Source organism: Terrapene carolina, unplaced genomic scaffold (genome assembly GCF_002925995.2).
Source record: "Terrapene carolina triunguis isolate 2854851 unplaced genomic scaffold, T_m_triunguis-2.0 Scaffold84, whole genome shotgun sequence".
Classification (NCBI taxonomy): domain Eukaryota; kingdom Metazoa; phylum Chordata; order Testudines; family Emydidae; genus Terrapene; species Terrapene triunguis.
In genome coordinates, this window is record NW_020664435.1 from 13,932,721 (window position 1) to 13,949,540 (window position 16,820).

The following is a 16,820-nucleotide window of genomic DNA, read 5'->3' on the forward strand; positions in this document are numbered from 1 at the left end:
CTCAAAAACTTCAGCTAAATAGTTTTGATCTATTGTTTTGAGGCATCTGGAACTGTTGGGGGATACAGTGCTTGTCCAACTTAGTATTTTGTTCTTCCATTGCACCCTGAAGCTATGCTATACAGTGCCAAGAGAAAACTAATTCAGCAGTATAAATTAAAATAGGATTCCCATGACACAAACTGCATAAATGTGTTTTACTTATATAATAACATGTCTCTGCTGCTGCCTTTTGACTCATGAGAGGCCTCATATACAGCCAACATTCAATGGCAGACAGCAAAGACGAAACAGCATTTTTTTAATTAATTTTTTTTTCTGTTTCGATGGCGGTATTGCCTAACATTCCTTTTTATTGTTGCAATTACTCTCTTCTTTTTTCTTAGACATGTAACCAAAAAAACCCAAAACCATTTCCAAGTATAACTGCAATATTATAACATCCAGTACTGTAATAATATTTTGTCTTTAAACTGCTTCACAAATTTATGTCATCCTTGTGCAAGGGTCATGATAATCTTCTCTGTGTTGTTCCAGTGTTAGCATATGTGCTTCTGAAGCAAGCATTTATATTCCAGTTTATAGAAAGCTATAAATGATCATACTAGGATTTCCTTGCTATTTGAGAGTAGACTGTCAGGAGCAAAGGGTTTGTCACCCTCTAAGCATCAGGGGAGCAACTGCAGAGTGCTTCAAACACAGGCCTTTTGACTTCCAAGGAGCATTAGGATATTATCAGACTTCAGCAACCCAGAACAGCGAGACAATGGTGGAAGTCTAGCCTCAGACAAGTCACTACATTTAAGTTTCTCCAGTCAACTACTACATTGCAACTACAATACTACTAGTAAATGATTATAACGTTCAGTTACTGCAGTGGAAGGCCTTCTCCTAGCACCCAAGAAGTCTAAGCAGCTCGGGGACTTACCAAACCTAAATGAGATAAAAAGCAATCCATTGAAGACGACATTTATTTTTTCCTAAATAAAGAATTTTAAACTTTATAAAAATAGACTTAAAATGACTGTTTAGTGGTGAGACATGAAGATGTGAAGCTAATGTACGGAGCCCTGCTGTAGGCAACACGCGGGTTTGCCTATGCAGAATCAATTGCAGAATTGAGGTTTTAGGTCTTATCCCCTTCAAACTTTGAAATGGGTTCACATGTCTTGCCAGCCCTGTCTGTGCTCCCCTCTCCTATGATTTTTTCCCTTGATCTTTCCTTTTTTTTGCCTTGTGCTTTCTTTTTGTGCTTTCTCTCCCCAACCTACCAAAAGAGCTTCTGAAATAGCCACCAAACTATTTTTGCTTGCACTGAAATTAAATTCATCTGCACAATGAACCAAACCTCATTAATTTGGGTGATACAGATGAAATAACAAAAACAGGTGAAAGAAAAGGAGGTAAAATTTTCAAAATACTTTGCAAAACAAATTTAATCCCTTTCACCTCTACTAAATGTACATTTCAAGATTTGGATTGCATCACAAACCTTTTGAGCTTTTCTCTTTTGGCTAACCACGTCACCATGACCCTGCATCATGGTCTCATGATTAGAGAAGATACTGGGAACACTAGTCCAAAATCATCTTCTAACTCACTATTTGCAAGCCACTTCATCTCTGGGTATCTCATTTACATACAGAACTATAAAATTGGATTAATACTTATCCACCTTTGTAGAGCACTTTGGCCCAGATCCTCAAAGGTATTCCTGTGCCTAACTCCAGTGGTAGTTAGGCATCTGAATACATGTGAGGATATGGGCCTTTGGGTTTTTCAGATAAAAGTGTTATACAAGACTAAAGGTGAGTATATATTTGTTTAAGAGGGATCAGATGAAGTGCATAACAGATATAGTCAAGCTGGCTTAGTGTAAACATCTCACATCCCCTGGAAATAAAACCACTGAAATGGAGGCTCTCTCAAAAATTCTTTAGTGCTGAAAAGTGAAATCTGTTCCAATCTGCACATGTTCCTTCACATATTTGTACATATAAACTATGAAACGAAATAGAAGCCAAATTATTTACTGTATTAGATAAAAATTGAGAAAACATTTAATTTGGAAATCGTTAATATTCTGCTTCAGAGACAGAATGCAACTGTATGTGCTGCAAGTTTTTTAATCAACTGATGTGAAACTAGTATAATCATACTGAATTAGTGCAAAATGGTGTGAAGCATGGAAAATGTTTTCCATGAAGCAAGTTACCATGAAAAATGAAATGACTGTTTATGCACGTACTTAAAAAAGTTTCTGAATGAATTTAGTGGAAGGTACCCATAAAATTTGGGAAGAATAGCACTGACTTCAGCCAGATGTACCCTGGAGGACCTGATCCAATTCCCATTGAGTCAATGGAAAGGCTTCCACTGACATAGGATCCAGCTCGGTATGAGCTGGATTCGGCAAGCCTTCTACACAGCTTTGCCAACACACCTCATTACTGATTTGCAGCAACCCTGTTATTGCAGGCTGGAACCAGCAGAAATTGCCAGCATTGCTAAATTATGCAGTGGTTTTGTGAGGTGCACTGCAAAAATTTATTTTCAGTATTATTTGTTATTATCTGTAACCTTAGAAACGATTTGAACTATGTCTCCACTAAACTGTGCCACCAAGCCTTCTCCAACATGCACAATAGAAATATGACTAAGGAAAGAAATATTTAAACAATATCACAACTTTAAATTATCCTGTAACTTGTTCCATGCAGGCAGACTGCCTGAACAGAAAAAGTTGCAAGATTGGGGTTAAAGCCCCGATTGTGCAAACACTTTACTTTACTACTATGAGTAGCCCCATTGTTTTCAAGTAGAGCATGGGAGGATCAGAGCCTAATTTAGCACATAGCCCTACCTGCCACACCAGATGTTATGCTGATCATTTGCTAGTTAGGTATGGGTTTTATTTATTTATAGTGTAACAATGTAGAAGTAACATACTTCTACATCTTCATGTATAGCATTATCTACTAGCAACCCGGTACTGTCATGTCCATTTGGAGTTTATCTTACTCCAAATTCAGATAATTGTTCCTTCCTGACTTTCCAAAACTCTGCATGTACTTGCTCCATCCCACCATCTGCTACCTCCACGACTTGCTTCTATCACCCTCCCCCTTTGTCTCTTTAGCTTAGGATTCACACAACTCTCTTCAAGCTTTCCTTTCCCTTTAGTAGTGTATCCTTCCATTCTCCAGGTCACTGTAATTATTTCTAAAAAATACTTCTTTACCTCATTACCACTTCTAAATTTCAGGTCCTTTTTCTTACACTCTACTCTTCTCTCCAAATGGCACCTCATTTAAGCTTTTTGCCCACATAAAAGCGTTGGTAGTTGTGATGGGATATACAAACCTCACACAGGAGAAGAAAGGGCTATGGAGTAGTTCTGGACCCACGTAGCCCCAACCTGCCACACCTGCAAAGCCTGCACAAGCTGGAGGCAGATCTTAAAAAGGGAAGCACAGAAGCTCAGAGGGAGGAAGATGGTGGAAGGGAGCAGACCTATGCTCTTGGGAAGGAGTAGTCCATCTTGCTGGCTGAGGCTTGGAGACACTGACCTGACCAAGTCTGCAAAGGAGGGACTGGTGACTTTTGAGAGTCAGAAATTTTAATTTTGTGTTCTGGTTCTTTACTTTACCCTGGGGGAAAAGGGGACACTGGTAGGAGGCAATCCAGGGAGGCAACTACACAGCACCCCAAAGTGCAGGTCTCAACAGCCTACCACTGGGTCCTGGATTGCAATCAAGTGGAGAGGGTGGACCTGGGCTCCCCTAAAGAGGGAATAATGACCAAAGTTTATCCCTTAGCTGGGAATCTAGTTGGGGAAGATCCTGAACGTGTAAAGGTCCTGACCCTAACACAAGGGGGAAGCCCTAAAGCCCTTACTGACTTCTGAAGACTTCCACATTATTGGACTATTTATATGTACCCTGAAAAGGGTGGACTTAAATGTGTGACCCAGCTGGAGGGCTGTGTCACAAAAAGGACAGACTCGTATGAGGCAGAGCTATAGTGAGAAAGGGGAATGACTGGGTGGAAGGCAGCTTGTTACATCCTGGTCTGACCACTAGGAGGCACGGTGAGTATTTCCCTTCACAACTGATGCAGAATGTGGACAAACTAACCCCAGCTCTGCTATAGGGGATTATCTAATTTAAAAACAAAAACCAAAAAAACCTTACCTCACCAACTAGACAGGAATAACAAGAAGACAGACATGGAGAAGCTGTTGAAGTGGGTGACAGATAACCAGCAGCAGCAGGCGAAGCAACAGCACACCACCAACTATTACAGCGGATGGGTGCCCAGCAGCAGCAACAAGCAATACAACCGCAGCAGCTTGTTCAAGAGCTGGTCGTACAGCAACAAGAACAATAACAGTGTCTTGTTCAACAGGTGTTGATACCGGTACAGCCGCAGGGACGGCGGCGAATCCTTCCACAGGAGCACCTAATGCAAGCCTGGCCACTACAATACCAGGGAAGTTAAGAAAGATTGCGCCAGAGGATGAACCTGAAGCATTTTTGGTTACATTCAAATGGGCAGCAACTGCAGCACAATGGCTGCCCAAACATTGGGCTATTTTGCTGGCTCCATACTTGATGAGAGCATCCCAGGCTGCCTACTGGGGACTTGACCCAGTCACCACACACGACTATATTCGTGTCAAAGCCACCATTTTGGATTATTTAGGCCCCCCCCCGGCATGTTCCCTATAGTGGCTGAAACATTGTCATTGTTTCCGCAGTCACAGATATCCACCAGGGTCCCAGCACAGGGTAGTGGCCAGAAACTCAAGATATGCTGCTGGTGCTGGCTCCAACCAGAGATGAGGACCAGGGTTCAGATGGCTGAGCAAATAATAATAGAACAGTTTACCCAGATCCTCCCAGCTGGGGGAAGAGATTGGGTGGTGAGGCATCGACATGAGACATTGACAGAAGATGTAAATCTAATGGACAATTACATGGCTGCTGACCAATTTCCTTCTCAGACGACGGGGTGTAGCTATACTGGGGCCAGGGGAACAGCCTGTCCCAAGGCATGGGATGAAAGTAACTGGTGGGATTAGGTGAAACAGAGGTACCTCTTGCTGGACAAGGGGCCCTCCCTCTATCCGAAAGAATGAGACCAAATGCCCATTAGATGTAGAGCTTCTAGCCAGAGATGAAGATTTCATAAGAGAACAGAGAGATGACCAGATGCTAAGGTGGGTCTATGATCAAGTGGCAATGACCAATGGTGAAGAAGGGGATACTCAGCTGCTAAAACAATGGCTCTATTTTGAATTTAGGAGAGAACAGTTATATTGGCTGGAACAGGACCACCAAATCAAAGAGATGACAATACAGCTCCTCATGCCAAGAAGGTATCAAAGAGAAGTGTTATGGATCACTCACTTGACCCCATGTGCATTCACTTGGGGGTGAATAAAACACTCAAGCAGGTGATGAATAGGAGCTATTGGCTGGGAGTGCACATGAAGTCAAGGATTATTGTGTGTCATGGCAAACGGCTCGACCCAAGAAGACCCTGAAAGCCCCTTAGTGGAGATACCATTTGAAAGAACTGGGATGGACCTAGTGGGACTGCAGGAGAAAAGAGGCAGGGTACCAGCATATCCTGGCGGTTCTAGATCACACAACCCAGTATCCAAAGCCATCCCTCTCTGCTCTATAAATGCGGCAACCATCATAGCAGAATTTATGAAATTATTTGCTCAAGTATACCAAAAGAGATCCTGACTGATCAAGGAACTAATTTTGTGTCGCATTTGATGAAAGAGCTGTGGTGATCTGTTAAGGGTTAAGACACTAAGTACACCAGTTTACCACCCCTAAATGGATGGATTGGTTGAGCAGTTTAATCGGACGCTGAAAAGATGCTGAGGAAATCTGTAGCATCAAACCCCTGCCAGTTATTTCCACCACTGTTGTGTGCCATCAGAGAGGTTCCACAAGCATCCATGGGATTCTCCCATTGCCTTCCGTATAGGAGCGCAAATCTCATGGGATTTTAGACCTCCTCCGAGAAGCATAGGAGGAACAAAGACCACAGGTGATGAATGTAGTACATACTCCAGTTGTGAGACAGGCTTAAGACTTTAGGGGACTTTTCAAAAGAAAAATTATTGAAAGCCCAACAGAACCAAGAAAGGCTTATAACCAAGGGACCATCTATGAGAATTTAGACCTGTTTACCAGGTACTATTATTGCTGTTGAGTTCAGAGTAAAGATTATTGGTCTGGTGGCAGGGGCTGTTCAAGGTCATGAAACAGGTGGGACTGGTCAACTATGAAATCTGACAGCTAGGGAAGAAAAAGGAAATAAGTGTACGACGTTAACCTTTCGAAAGCCTGGAAAGATCAAGAAGGTCTCCTTCTAATATCCTATCCACCCAAACCTAGGCCACGCCCTCAAGCACCCATAACCCCAAAATCCTGAGCCATACCGATGGGAGAAGAGCTTCAATCAGAACAGACAGCCCAAATGAAGCAGCAGATTGAATCCTTCCCTGCAGTATTTTCAACCTTTCCGAGACACACTAACCTGGCTTATCATCACACAGCCACAGAACCAGGACAATGGTGTGATACTACACCCCATATTCTTCATAGTGATATTATTATGATATGATTATGGCACAATTATGATGCATTTTGTACGAGACGGGGCATGTAAGGTGTCATTGGAAAAGTTATGATTTGCTGAATATGGTTATCTTATTTGTATGCATGTATCATTTTTGTATCCAAAGTTATGAATATTGACTATGTATCTGTATTTCAAATGTAGCCACACTTGGGTGACACCCACTAGGTAAAATGTTTCCAGTCTAGATAGCTGGCTGTCAAGGGCCTATTCAAGGTAATGGGCCATTAGGAATAACAATAGGCCTTAGGAGAAGCTTATTCCCCACCTGGTAAGCCTTCCTGAGAATGTTCCAGACTGCCTGTAAGTAATGGCTGCTATGACTCAACAAGGTATGCAAGGGCCTGTGACCACCCCACATGACTATGGACTCCATTTTGGGATGTCTGTATTTTACCACAAACTGGTCTGGGAACCAAGTTTGAAACAAAGGGTTCCCACCATATGCTAAAGCTACATAAGGCAGGGAGTGACATCATCTGTGGTTCTTCACTCTCCCACAACTGAACCACTAAGAGAAGCTCCTAACGAAAAGGACTTGGAACGGCGGTGGGGATCCCAAGCTGCAAAGCAAATGTAGCTTGTCCCTTGAGAATCTGCAAGCCTGCTTGTATCATCAGTCAGGGTGAGAATTTGCTAATTCATATCCTATCTTTCTAATATTTTAGGCCTAAGTTAGGGTTTCTGTTTATTTACTAGGTAATCTGCTTTGATCTCTTTGCTATCACTTATAATAACTTAAAATCTATCTTTTTGTAGTAAATAAACTTATTTTATGTTTTAATCTAAACCAGTAAGTTTGGACTGAAGTGCTTGGGAATCTTAACTCAAGGGGCAAAGGCTGTTGTATTTCCTCTCCACATTGAGGGAAGGGTGAACTCTATGAGCTTACTCTGTATAGTTCCCCATGCAGCGCAAAACGGTATAATTTTGGGTTTATATTCCAGTGGGGTGGGGGGAGCATTCCTAGGGAGCTGGGGGTTATCTTGGCTGTAGCCTCTCTATTGTTGCTTCATGCAGTGGCTGGTCAGAGAGCCTGCATATAACTACAGCTGGGTGTGTCCCTGCCTGTGTGAATGCTGGTGGAAGTGTAGGACTGGGAGTGGGTCTGCAGCTTGTCACAGCAACACAGTGTGAAAGGGAGCTCAGACTGATGAGTCAGAGGGCTCAGTGGTACCCCAGTTCCAGGCACCCCAGCGGGGGACCCATCACAAATTGGTCCTTGAAAACCCACAACCACTCCCGTGAAAGATGTGTGACACCGTCCAAGAGGAGCTATGAGCCATGTTAGACCAGGGGTAGTGGCAGGGCCGGCTCTGGCTTTTTTGCCGCCCCAGGCGAACACGCCGCCGGCCGCGCGCCGGCCGCCGGGGGGGAGCGCGGCCGGAGCCCTGGGGGGAGGGCGGCGAGCCCCGGCTGGGGCTCGGCTCTCCCCCACGGCGGCCAGAGCGCAGGGCGGCGAGCCCCGGCAGGGGGGAGGGCGGCCAGAGCGCCGGGGGGAGGGCGGCGAGCCCTGCTGTGGCCCCGCGCTCCCCGGCGGCCGGAGCGCCGCTCCGCCGCCCCCCTCCAGGTGCCGCCCCAAGCACCAGCTTGGGTGCCTGGTGCCGGCCCTGGGTAGTGGAAGAGTCTTGCAGTGCTGGTGAAGTCCTATTGTGCTGGTACCGAAACCAGATGGGACAACCTATTCTTTTTGATTTCAGAAAGGTAACTATAAATCAAAGTTTGATGCCTACCCTATGCCCAGAGTAGATTACTTCACTGGAAAGGCTGGAAGCTGCCAACCATATCTGCACCCTAGACCTCAGGAAGGCATATTGGCAGATCCCTCTGACCTCAGAGTCTCAGGAAAAGACAGCTTTCTCCACCCCATTCATTCTGTACCAATTGCGAGCTATGCTATTTTGCCTCCATGGGGCAGCAGCCACTTTCCAATGGCACATGGAGCATATGCTGTAACAACATGGTCAATATGCTGCAGTATATACCGATGACATTGTGATTTACAGCTGTAAATGGAACAACCACATATGACATGTTACCTCCATCCTACAGATTCTGAGGGGTACAGGATTCACTGTGGACCCAGCAAGGTGTACAGGATTCACCGTGAACCAAGTAAGATGGCAAACTGGAAGTTACTTATCTTAGTTATACCATAGGAAGGGGCAAGTTATGACCATTGGCAAACTACAGGCCTTAACAACCTGACAAAAATAAAACAGGTCTGACAGTTTTTGGGCCTAGCAAGCGATTATGGGCATTTTGTACCAGACTTTGCCATGATTGCAGCACCCCTCCTTGTGCAGGATACCAGTCCTAAGAAAATCATTTCGTCTGGAGTCTGCAACAGAGCATTTTGGAATCTAAAAGACTCTCTGTGTCAGGAACTGGTAAGTTTTCACCCAGATTTTTCCAAAATGTTCACACTACAAACAGATGCCTCCGCTGAAGGATGTAGAACTGTCTTTTCCCAGGAGGCAGGAAGAGGAACACCCAATTCTCTATATAAGTAGAAAAGTGTTCCCCCAGGAGAAAGCCTATTCAGACACAGAAAAATAACCATTAGCTGTGAAATGGGCTATGGATATCTTAAGGTACTATTTGTTGGCAAACCCCTTCTCATTAGTAACTGAACACACACCTCTTCGCTGGTTGAACATCATGAAGGATGTCGACCCAAGAATTTTATGCAGTGGTACCTCTCCTTACAGCTATATAGTTTTCAGGTACTCCACTGAGGTGGGACAGCCCACCAAAATGCTGATTCTCTCTTCCCCCCCTTCTCTCTCCCCCCAAGAAGGAGAGCAGAGGACACAATCCTGGATCCTATTTTGAGGCGGAGGGTATGCGATGGGCATACAAACCCCACACGGGAGAAGAAAGGGTTAAAAAGCAGCTGTGGGCCCAGGTGGCCCCACCCTGCCGCACCTGTAAAGCCTACACAAGCTGGAGGTGGAACTTCAACAGGGAAGTAGAGCAGCTCAGAGGCAGGCAGTGGAAGGAAGCTCTTGGGAAGGAGTACCCCAGGAGCTCTTGCTGCCTGAGGCTTGGAGATATTGACCTGACCAAGCCTGCAAAGAAGGGACTGGTGAAGGTCAGAAGCTTTAATTTTGTATTCAGTGCTTTACGCTGGGGGGACACCGGTAGGAAGTGATCCAGGAAGGTTGCTGCATAGCACCCCAAGGTACAGATCTTAGCTGTCCACCATTGGGCCCTGGATTGGCACCCAATGAAGAGGTTGGGCCCCTAAAGAGTGGACAATGGCAGAAGTCTATACTTCAACAGGGAACTTAGTTGGGGAAGATCCTGAAGGCGTTAAGGGTGCAGACCCGAAGATCCTGACTCAAGGGGGGAGCCTGGAAGCCCTTGATGACTTCTGAAGACTTGCACATTATTTAACTCTTTATGTCTCCCCTGAAAGGCAGACACGAATGTGTGATCTGGCTGGAGGGCTGAGTTGCAAAAAGGACAGACTGCTATATGCTGGGGCTATACCATAGGCGCCGAGTTTCTAATCTACCGGGGATGCTCCTGCCCCCACTCCACTCCTTCCCCCAGTGCCCCACCCTGCCCTGCTTCTTCCCACCCCCGCTCTGCCCCACCTCTTCCTGCCCAGTTCTTCCCCCTCCAGGATAGGAAGAGAACCTGCCACACCCTGGCCTGACCACTAGGAAGCACTGCTGGTGATTGCTTCACAGTAATCAACTGTGTAAACCATTTGGAACTTCTTTATAGCTAATGGCTATTAGCCAGAATGGACAGGGATGGTGTCCCTAGCCTCTGTTTGCCAGAAGCTGGGAATGGGCGACAGTGGATGGATCACTTGATGATTACCTGTTCTGTTCATTCCGTCTGGTACTGGCCACTGTCTGAAGACAGGATACTGGGCTAGATGGACCTTTGGTCTGACCCAGTATGGCCGTTGTTACGTTCTTATGTTATGTTTATACAAGGACACTATATAAAATTAATTACATTAAGTTTCATTAGTAATTTGTCATTTTCAACACTTTTCTATAAAATGTTTAACTCATTGCTGTCCAGTTTTAAGACCAACACTAACGCACAGTGGCACTTGATTATTGTGTGTATTAAGGTTTTGCCTCAGGCCCCGTCAGGATTGTGCTGGGGAATGAAAACACATAGGAAGATATGGTACCAGCCCCAAAGAGCTTAAAATTGAGAAACTCAAAGCAACTGGTATAGTCAGTACCTGAATATTACTCTCCAGGACAGGACCAAACTTTGTTGACAACGTGCGACTCAGTACTATTGTGGGAGGGCTGTTGGAGTGTTATTATTCCAGAAAAAGAATGAGACATATTAGCTGGTGGTGTGAGAGGTTGCACCACTTCTGCATACGCCACCTTTTCTGTGGATAGGGAATGTAAATTCCCATTCCTGACCCTCCAGCACTCTTCAAAAGTATTAATTGCACCTATTTTTTTTTAAGCTAAAGCCCTCATGATGTAAATGATTGAGATGTATCATTTTAGTGGGCATAGAAAGTATGGCCGCATTTGTCAGTCATAAACACAGTTCAGAATAGTAATACAGATAATGTTATCAACAAATAATAAGACATTCTTTTTAAAATCAGAGGACAGTGGAGAGAAAAAATTGGTGGCTTGGGAGGGTGAAAAGTATTTTGCAAGTGTAGAGCCCTAATAAGGGAGGCACTTTTATCTAGTGGTTATAGCAGAAATTAGGTATAGGCAGAGCTGGGTTGTATTTCCAACTCTGAATCACTTTCAGGCCTGATTTTTTTTTTTTACATTCTTCCCCCACAGATTTTAGTGGGAGTTATGAGTCCTTACTACCTGCTGTTTTAGTTTTCCAAGCTGGAAAATGGAGATAGGCAAGTATCATTATCTGTGTAGAATGCTTTGAAAAGCCTGAATGAGAAGTGTAGTAAATTCAAAATATTATTCATAATAAAGATATAGCACTTCAAACTGTGCTGATGGGTGCGGGAAACTAATTTTATAAGAAGCATCAAGATAACTCAACCACACTCTTCCAGACAGTTGGGAGGATGGGGGGGGAAGGGGCATACATATAGTGTGGGGAAATGGACTCTGAAAGTTCTAAAAATTGTATTAAGATGATGTTTAAAAAAAAGTGAACGGTACAGATTTTAAGCATAGAAGTTTCTGCTTATCAGGGAATAACGTACAGATTACACTGATCTACAATTTTTGAGAAGTCGTCTGCTTCAGAGATAAAATGTGCTATTTATTATGTATTTTGATGTGCTGAATTCAAATAGGACAATTAAAACAACTGATTGGCTACTGTTTCTAAGATATTTAAGTTTTTACATTTTATGTCTATGTCTATTGTGTAGATAGTAGAGTTTTAATCATAAATTGTAAACCTAGGTCTTTTCATGTGTTTATGGTTGCTTTACATGATAATATTTCACCTGTCCTGTTTATGTAACACTTTAAAAATCAGCAAAAGGGTTATATAAATAAAATGTATTATGAAACAAAAGGCAAAAAACTATTCTGTACATAGTTTAGTCCTATTCAGTGTCTACTCGGCGCTTCTTGGCTTGTCTCTTGTATTTATGAAATGGAGCATCCCTTGTCACTGTCCAGCAATAGTCTGCAAGCACTGATGGGCTCCATTTGCCCTGATAGCGTTTCTCCATTGTTGCAATGTTCTGGTGAAATCGCTCGCCGTGCTCGTCGCTCACTGCTCCGCAGTTCGGTGGAAAAAAATCTAGATGAGAGTGCAAAAAATGTATCTTTAGTGACATGTTGCAACCAAGGCTTTTGTATGCTTGAGGAGGTTTTCCACCAACAACCTGTAGTTGTCTGCCTTGTTGTTTCTGAGAAAATTTATTGCCACTAACTGGAAGGCTTTCCATGCCGTCTTTTCCTTGCCACGCAGTGCATGGTCAAATGCATCATCTCGAAGAAGTTCACGAATCTGAGGACCAACAAAGACACCTTCCTTTATCTTAGCTTCACTTAACCTTGGAAATTTTCCACGGAGGTACTTGAAAACTGCTTGTGTTTTGTCAATGGCCTCGACAAAGTTCTTCATCAGACCCAGCTTGATGTGTAAGGGTGGTAACAAAATCTTCCTTGATTCAACAAGTGGTGGATGCTGAACACTTTTCCTCCCAGGCTCCAATGACTGTCGGAGTGGCCAATCTTTCTTGATGTAGTGGGAATCTCTTGCACGACTATCCCATTTGCAGAGAAAACAGCAGTACTTTGTGTATCCAGTCTGCAGACCAAGCAATAGAGCAACAACCTTCAAATCGCCACAAAGCTGCCACTGATGTTGGTCATAGTTTATGCACCTCAAAAGTTGTTTCATGTTGTCATAGGTTTCCTTCATATGGACTGCATGACCAACTGGAATTGATGGCAAAACATTGCCATTATGCAGTAAAACAGCTTTAAGACTCGTCTTCGATGAATCAATGAACAATCTCCACTCGTCTGGATCGTGAACGATGTTGAGGGCTGCCATCACACCATCAATGTTGTTGCAGGCTACAAGATCACCTTCCATGAAGAAGAATGGGACAAGATCCTTTTGACGGTCACGGAACATGGAAACCCTAACATCACCTGCCAGGAGATTCCACTGCAGTAGTCTGGAGCCCAACAGCTCTGCCTTACTCTTGGGTAGTTCCAAATCCCTGACAAGGTCATTCAGTTCACTTTGTGTTATGAGGTATGGTTCAGAGGAGGAGGATGGGAGAAAATGTGGGTCCTGTGACATTGATGGTTCAGGACCAGAAGTTTCATCCTCTTCCTCTTCCTCGTCTGACTCAAGTGAGAATGATTCTGGTGCATCAGGAACCGGCAGTCCTTCTCCGTGGGGTACTGGGCGTATAGCTGATGGAATGTTTGTATAATGCACAGTCCACTTTTTCTTCTTTGACACACCTTTCCCAACTGGAGGCACCATGCAGAAGTAACAATTGCTGGTATGATCTGTTGGCTCTCTCCAAATCATTGGCACTGCAAAAGGCATAGATCTCCTTTTCCTGTTCAACCACTGGCGAAGATTTGTTGCACAAGTGTTGCAGCATATGTGTGGGGCCCACCTCTTGTCCTGATCTCCAATTTTGCAGCCAAAATAAAGGTGATAGGCTTTCTTAACCATAGTGGTTATACTGCGCTTTTGTGATGCAAAAGTCACTTCACTACAAACATAGCAGAAGTTATCTGCACTGTTCACACAAATACGAGGCATCTCTGCTCACTTTGGCTAAACAGAAATGTGTCCCTTTGCAAAATCAAACACTGACAAATAAGAGAGCACGACACTGTATGATTTCTACAGCTGATATAGGGCAATTTGTTCAGCAGAGTGATGTAAGCTTCGTTATGATTGCATCATCCATGACTTCTAGGAATAACATGATGCAATTCATATCATGTATGACGCAATACCAGCTTCAGATTGCATCATTCATTGTTTTGCCTAAAAAGCAAGTACTGTCCAAACCCAGTCATAGATCCAGTCAAAGATGTATTTTAGTCATTTCTGGTTTAAATTGAGATCCCTTCCCTTTATAACTCACTTATCCTCCGCCATTCCCAAGTCAAAGGTCGTATATACTAACCCAATAGCATATCTTGAAAACTAGAGCCAATCAACAATTTTAAGCATCATTTTCGTTCTCAGTGACCCAGAATTAGTAAAGTTTGACTACATTTATTTCAGAAGCATTTTGGCTGTAGAGCAGTGTTATCAACGGGTGCGAAGTTCGGTTTAAGATTGGGTGGCATAAAGTTCTTTCTAAAAGAGCTGTTTATCACGGGGGTAACATGATGTGTTTCTCTTATGCACTAGAAAGAAAGATAACTGGATGCCAAAACCGGAGAAGGGGGGGAAAGTAAGCTCAGGGACATTTGTGGCAGACAGACATGAACAGGGAAACACAAGGAGTAGTTTTAGCATATAGGGCCTGATCCTGCATCACTGAAGTCTACAGGAGCAGGCCCTTAGTTAATTTGGGAACAAAAAACGGATTCTCTGAAAAGAAGAGAAGTAGTAAGAAGATGGGTCTGAAAAAGTGTTTAGAATAGATCATAGGAGTATGTTACTAATCATGGGCCTGACTTGATGAACTGCCTCAACTTGCAGTGAAATCATCAGAAGTTAAGCCTGCTTAACACCTGCTAAATCAGGCCCTAAAATACTAGGGAGGAGTGACTTACGCTTTGTCTATACCGGGGTCGGCAACCTTTCAGAAGCAGTGTGCCGAGTCTTCATTTATTCACTCTAATTTAAGGTTTCGCGTGCCAGTAATACATTTTAACCTTTTTAGAAGGTCTCTTTCTATAAGTCTACAATATATAACTAAACTATTGTTGTATGTCAAGTAAATAAGATTTTTAAAATGTTTAAGAAGCTTCATTTAAAATTTAATTAAAATGCAGAGCCCCCCGGACAGTGTGAGTGCCGCTGAAAATCAGCTCGTGTGCCGCCTTCGGCACGCGTGCCATAGGTTGCCTACCCCTGGTCTATACTATCCTTTTAGTGACACAGCTGTGCCGCTACAGCTGTGCCACTAAAAGGCACGCAGTGTAGCTGCTGTTTGTCGGCGGGAGAGAGCTCTCCCGCTGACAAAATTTCCACCCGAACAAGCGGCAGCAGCTTTGTCGGCAGGAGCGCTCTCACTGACAAAGTGCTATTCACACCGGTAAAACTTTTGTCGTTCGGGGTGCGTGTTTTTTTTTAACACCCCTGAACAACAAAAGTTTTGCTGACAAAGTTCCAGTGTAGACAAAGCCTTAGTCAAAGGCATTACCTGGATCATTATCTATGGGATACTGAGTGGCTCCTAAGAAGTGTGCTCAGCATTTCCAACTCCTGTTGACTTCTGTGGGAATTGTGTTCTCACCAGCTCATGGAGTCCCTGAAATCCAGAGAATTTAGAAAGCACCTACATCTTTGTTTTTATGTATTTATTAGTGATAGTAGACTAGTTGTAGAAAGCAGCTATAGGAAAGTGTTGACAGAGTAGTGATATTTACAGTTTTGTTTCACTGTGGGTTTGATCCTGCATCCACTGAACATATGGGGCAGCTCCCATTGACTTTAATGATGCAGGATCAGCCCCTTACGTAATTCATGTACATAATACTCATTCTACTGAGTATTGGTCTCCTGCTTCTCTGTACAATTTTATTATTTATATTACTATAGCACTCACAATGTGCTAGACACTGTCCCTACAAAGATCCAGTCCCCAGCCTGTAAAGGTTAATATTTAAGGCTGCGAGGTTACAAACTGAGCTGTGGACCCCTGCACCCACACAGAGATCTACTGATTTTAATAGTTCTCTGCATAGGGTTAGGATCTGATTGTACAGATTAGAGACCTATGACTAAGAAAAATGCTTAAGGTATTTTTCTCCTGCACCTGTCTGTTGTTCTAAGTCCCAAGCCTACAAAAATTAGCCAGGAGTAATCCTATAAAATTTAGTAGCAAAATTAAGCATCTGCATCAATGTTTGCAGGATTGGGGTCTTAATTAGGATCAGCTGTCTCCCAAACTGCCCTTTGTCTTAGCCAATTACTAGTTGACTAATTTTCTTGTAAGGATAATGGAAGAAGTGGGCCTTGAGGACAGATTTAAAGGAAGAGAGTAGTGATCTATTAAATGAATATGCTTGATACAAAGGGTACGTCCAGACTACCCGCCGAATCGGAGGGTAGTAATCGTCTAGACGCAATATATCGATCCCCAAACGTGCTCACCGTTGATTCCGGAACTCCACCAGGGCGGGCGGCGGTAGCGGAGTCGACGGGGGAGCCGCGGCCGTTGATCCCGCGCCGTGAGGACCCAAGGTAAGTCGAAATAAGATACGTCGACTTCAGCTACGCTATTCCCGTAGCTAAAGTTGTGTATCTTACATTGACCCCCAGTGTAGACCAGCCCAAACAGACCAAATGATAGGTTTCAGATATCAGGAACCTGTGTATTACTCAAGTGAATTCTAACTTTAATATGGAATGCCTTACAGTGTTGAAGTGAAGGCAGGCTTTCCTTAAATCTGTATCTTTGGAAAATAAATTTTGTGCATTTTTTTTAATGTACAATTAAGTAAAGTAAATATATACACTAGGAACAATTTTTTTGATTGGAAGTTATGCAACATATAGGGAAAAATCAGTGT

General features: G+C 43.6%; 1 non-coding gene across 1 annotated transcript; it reads right to left on the bottom strand.

The window, feature by feature from the left end:
- Positions 1–453: 453 nt before the first annotated feature.
- Positions 454–563, bottom strand: LOC112124879. The gene has a single exon (XR_002909681.1). It is a non-coding gene; the product is annotated as a U6 spliceosomal RNA (small nuclear RNA).
- Between the last annotated feature and the right edge of the window lie 16,257 nt (positions 564–16,820).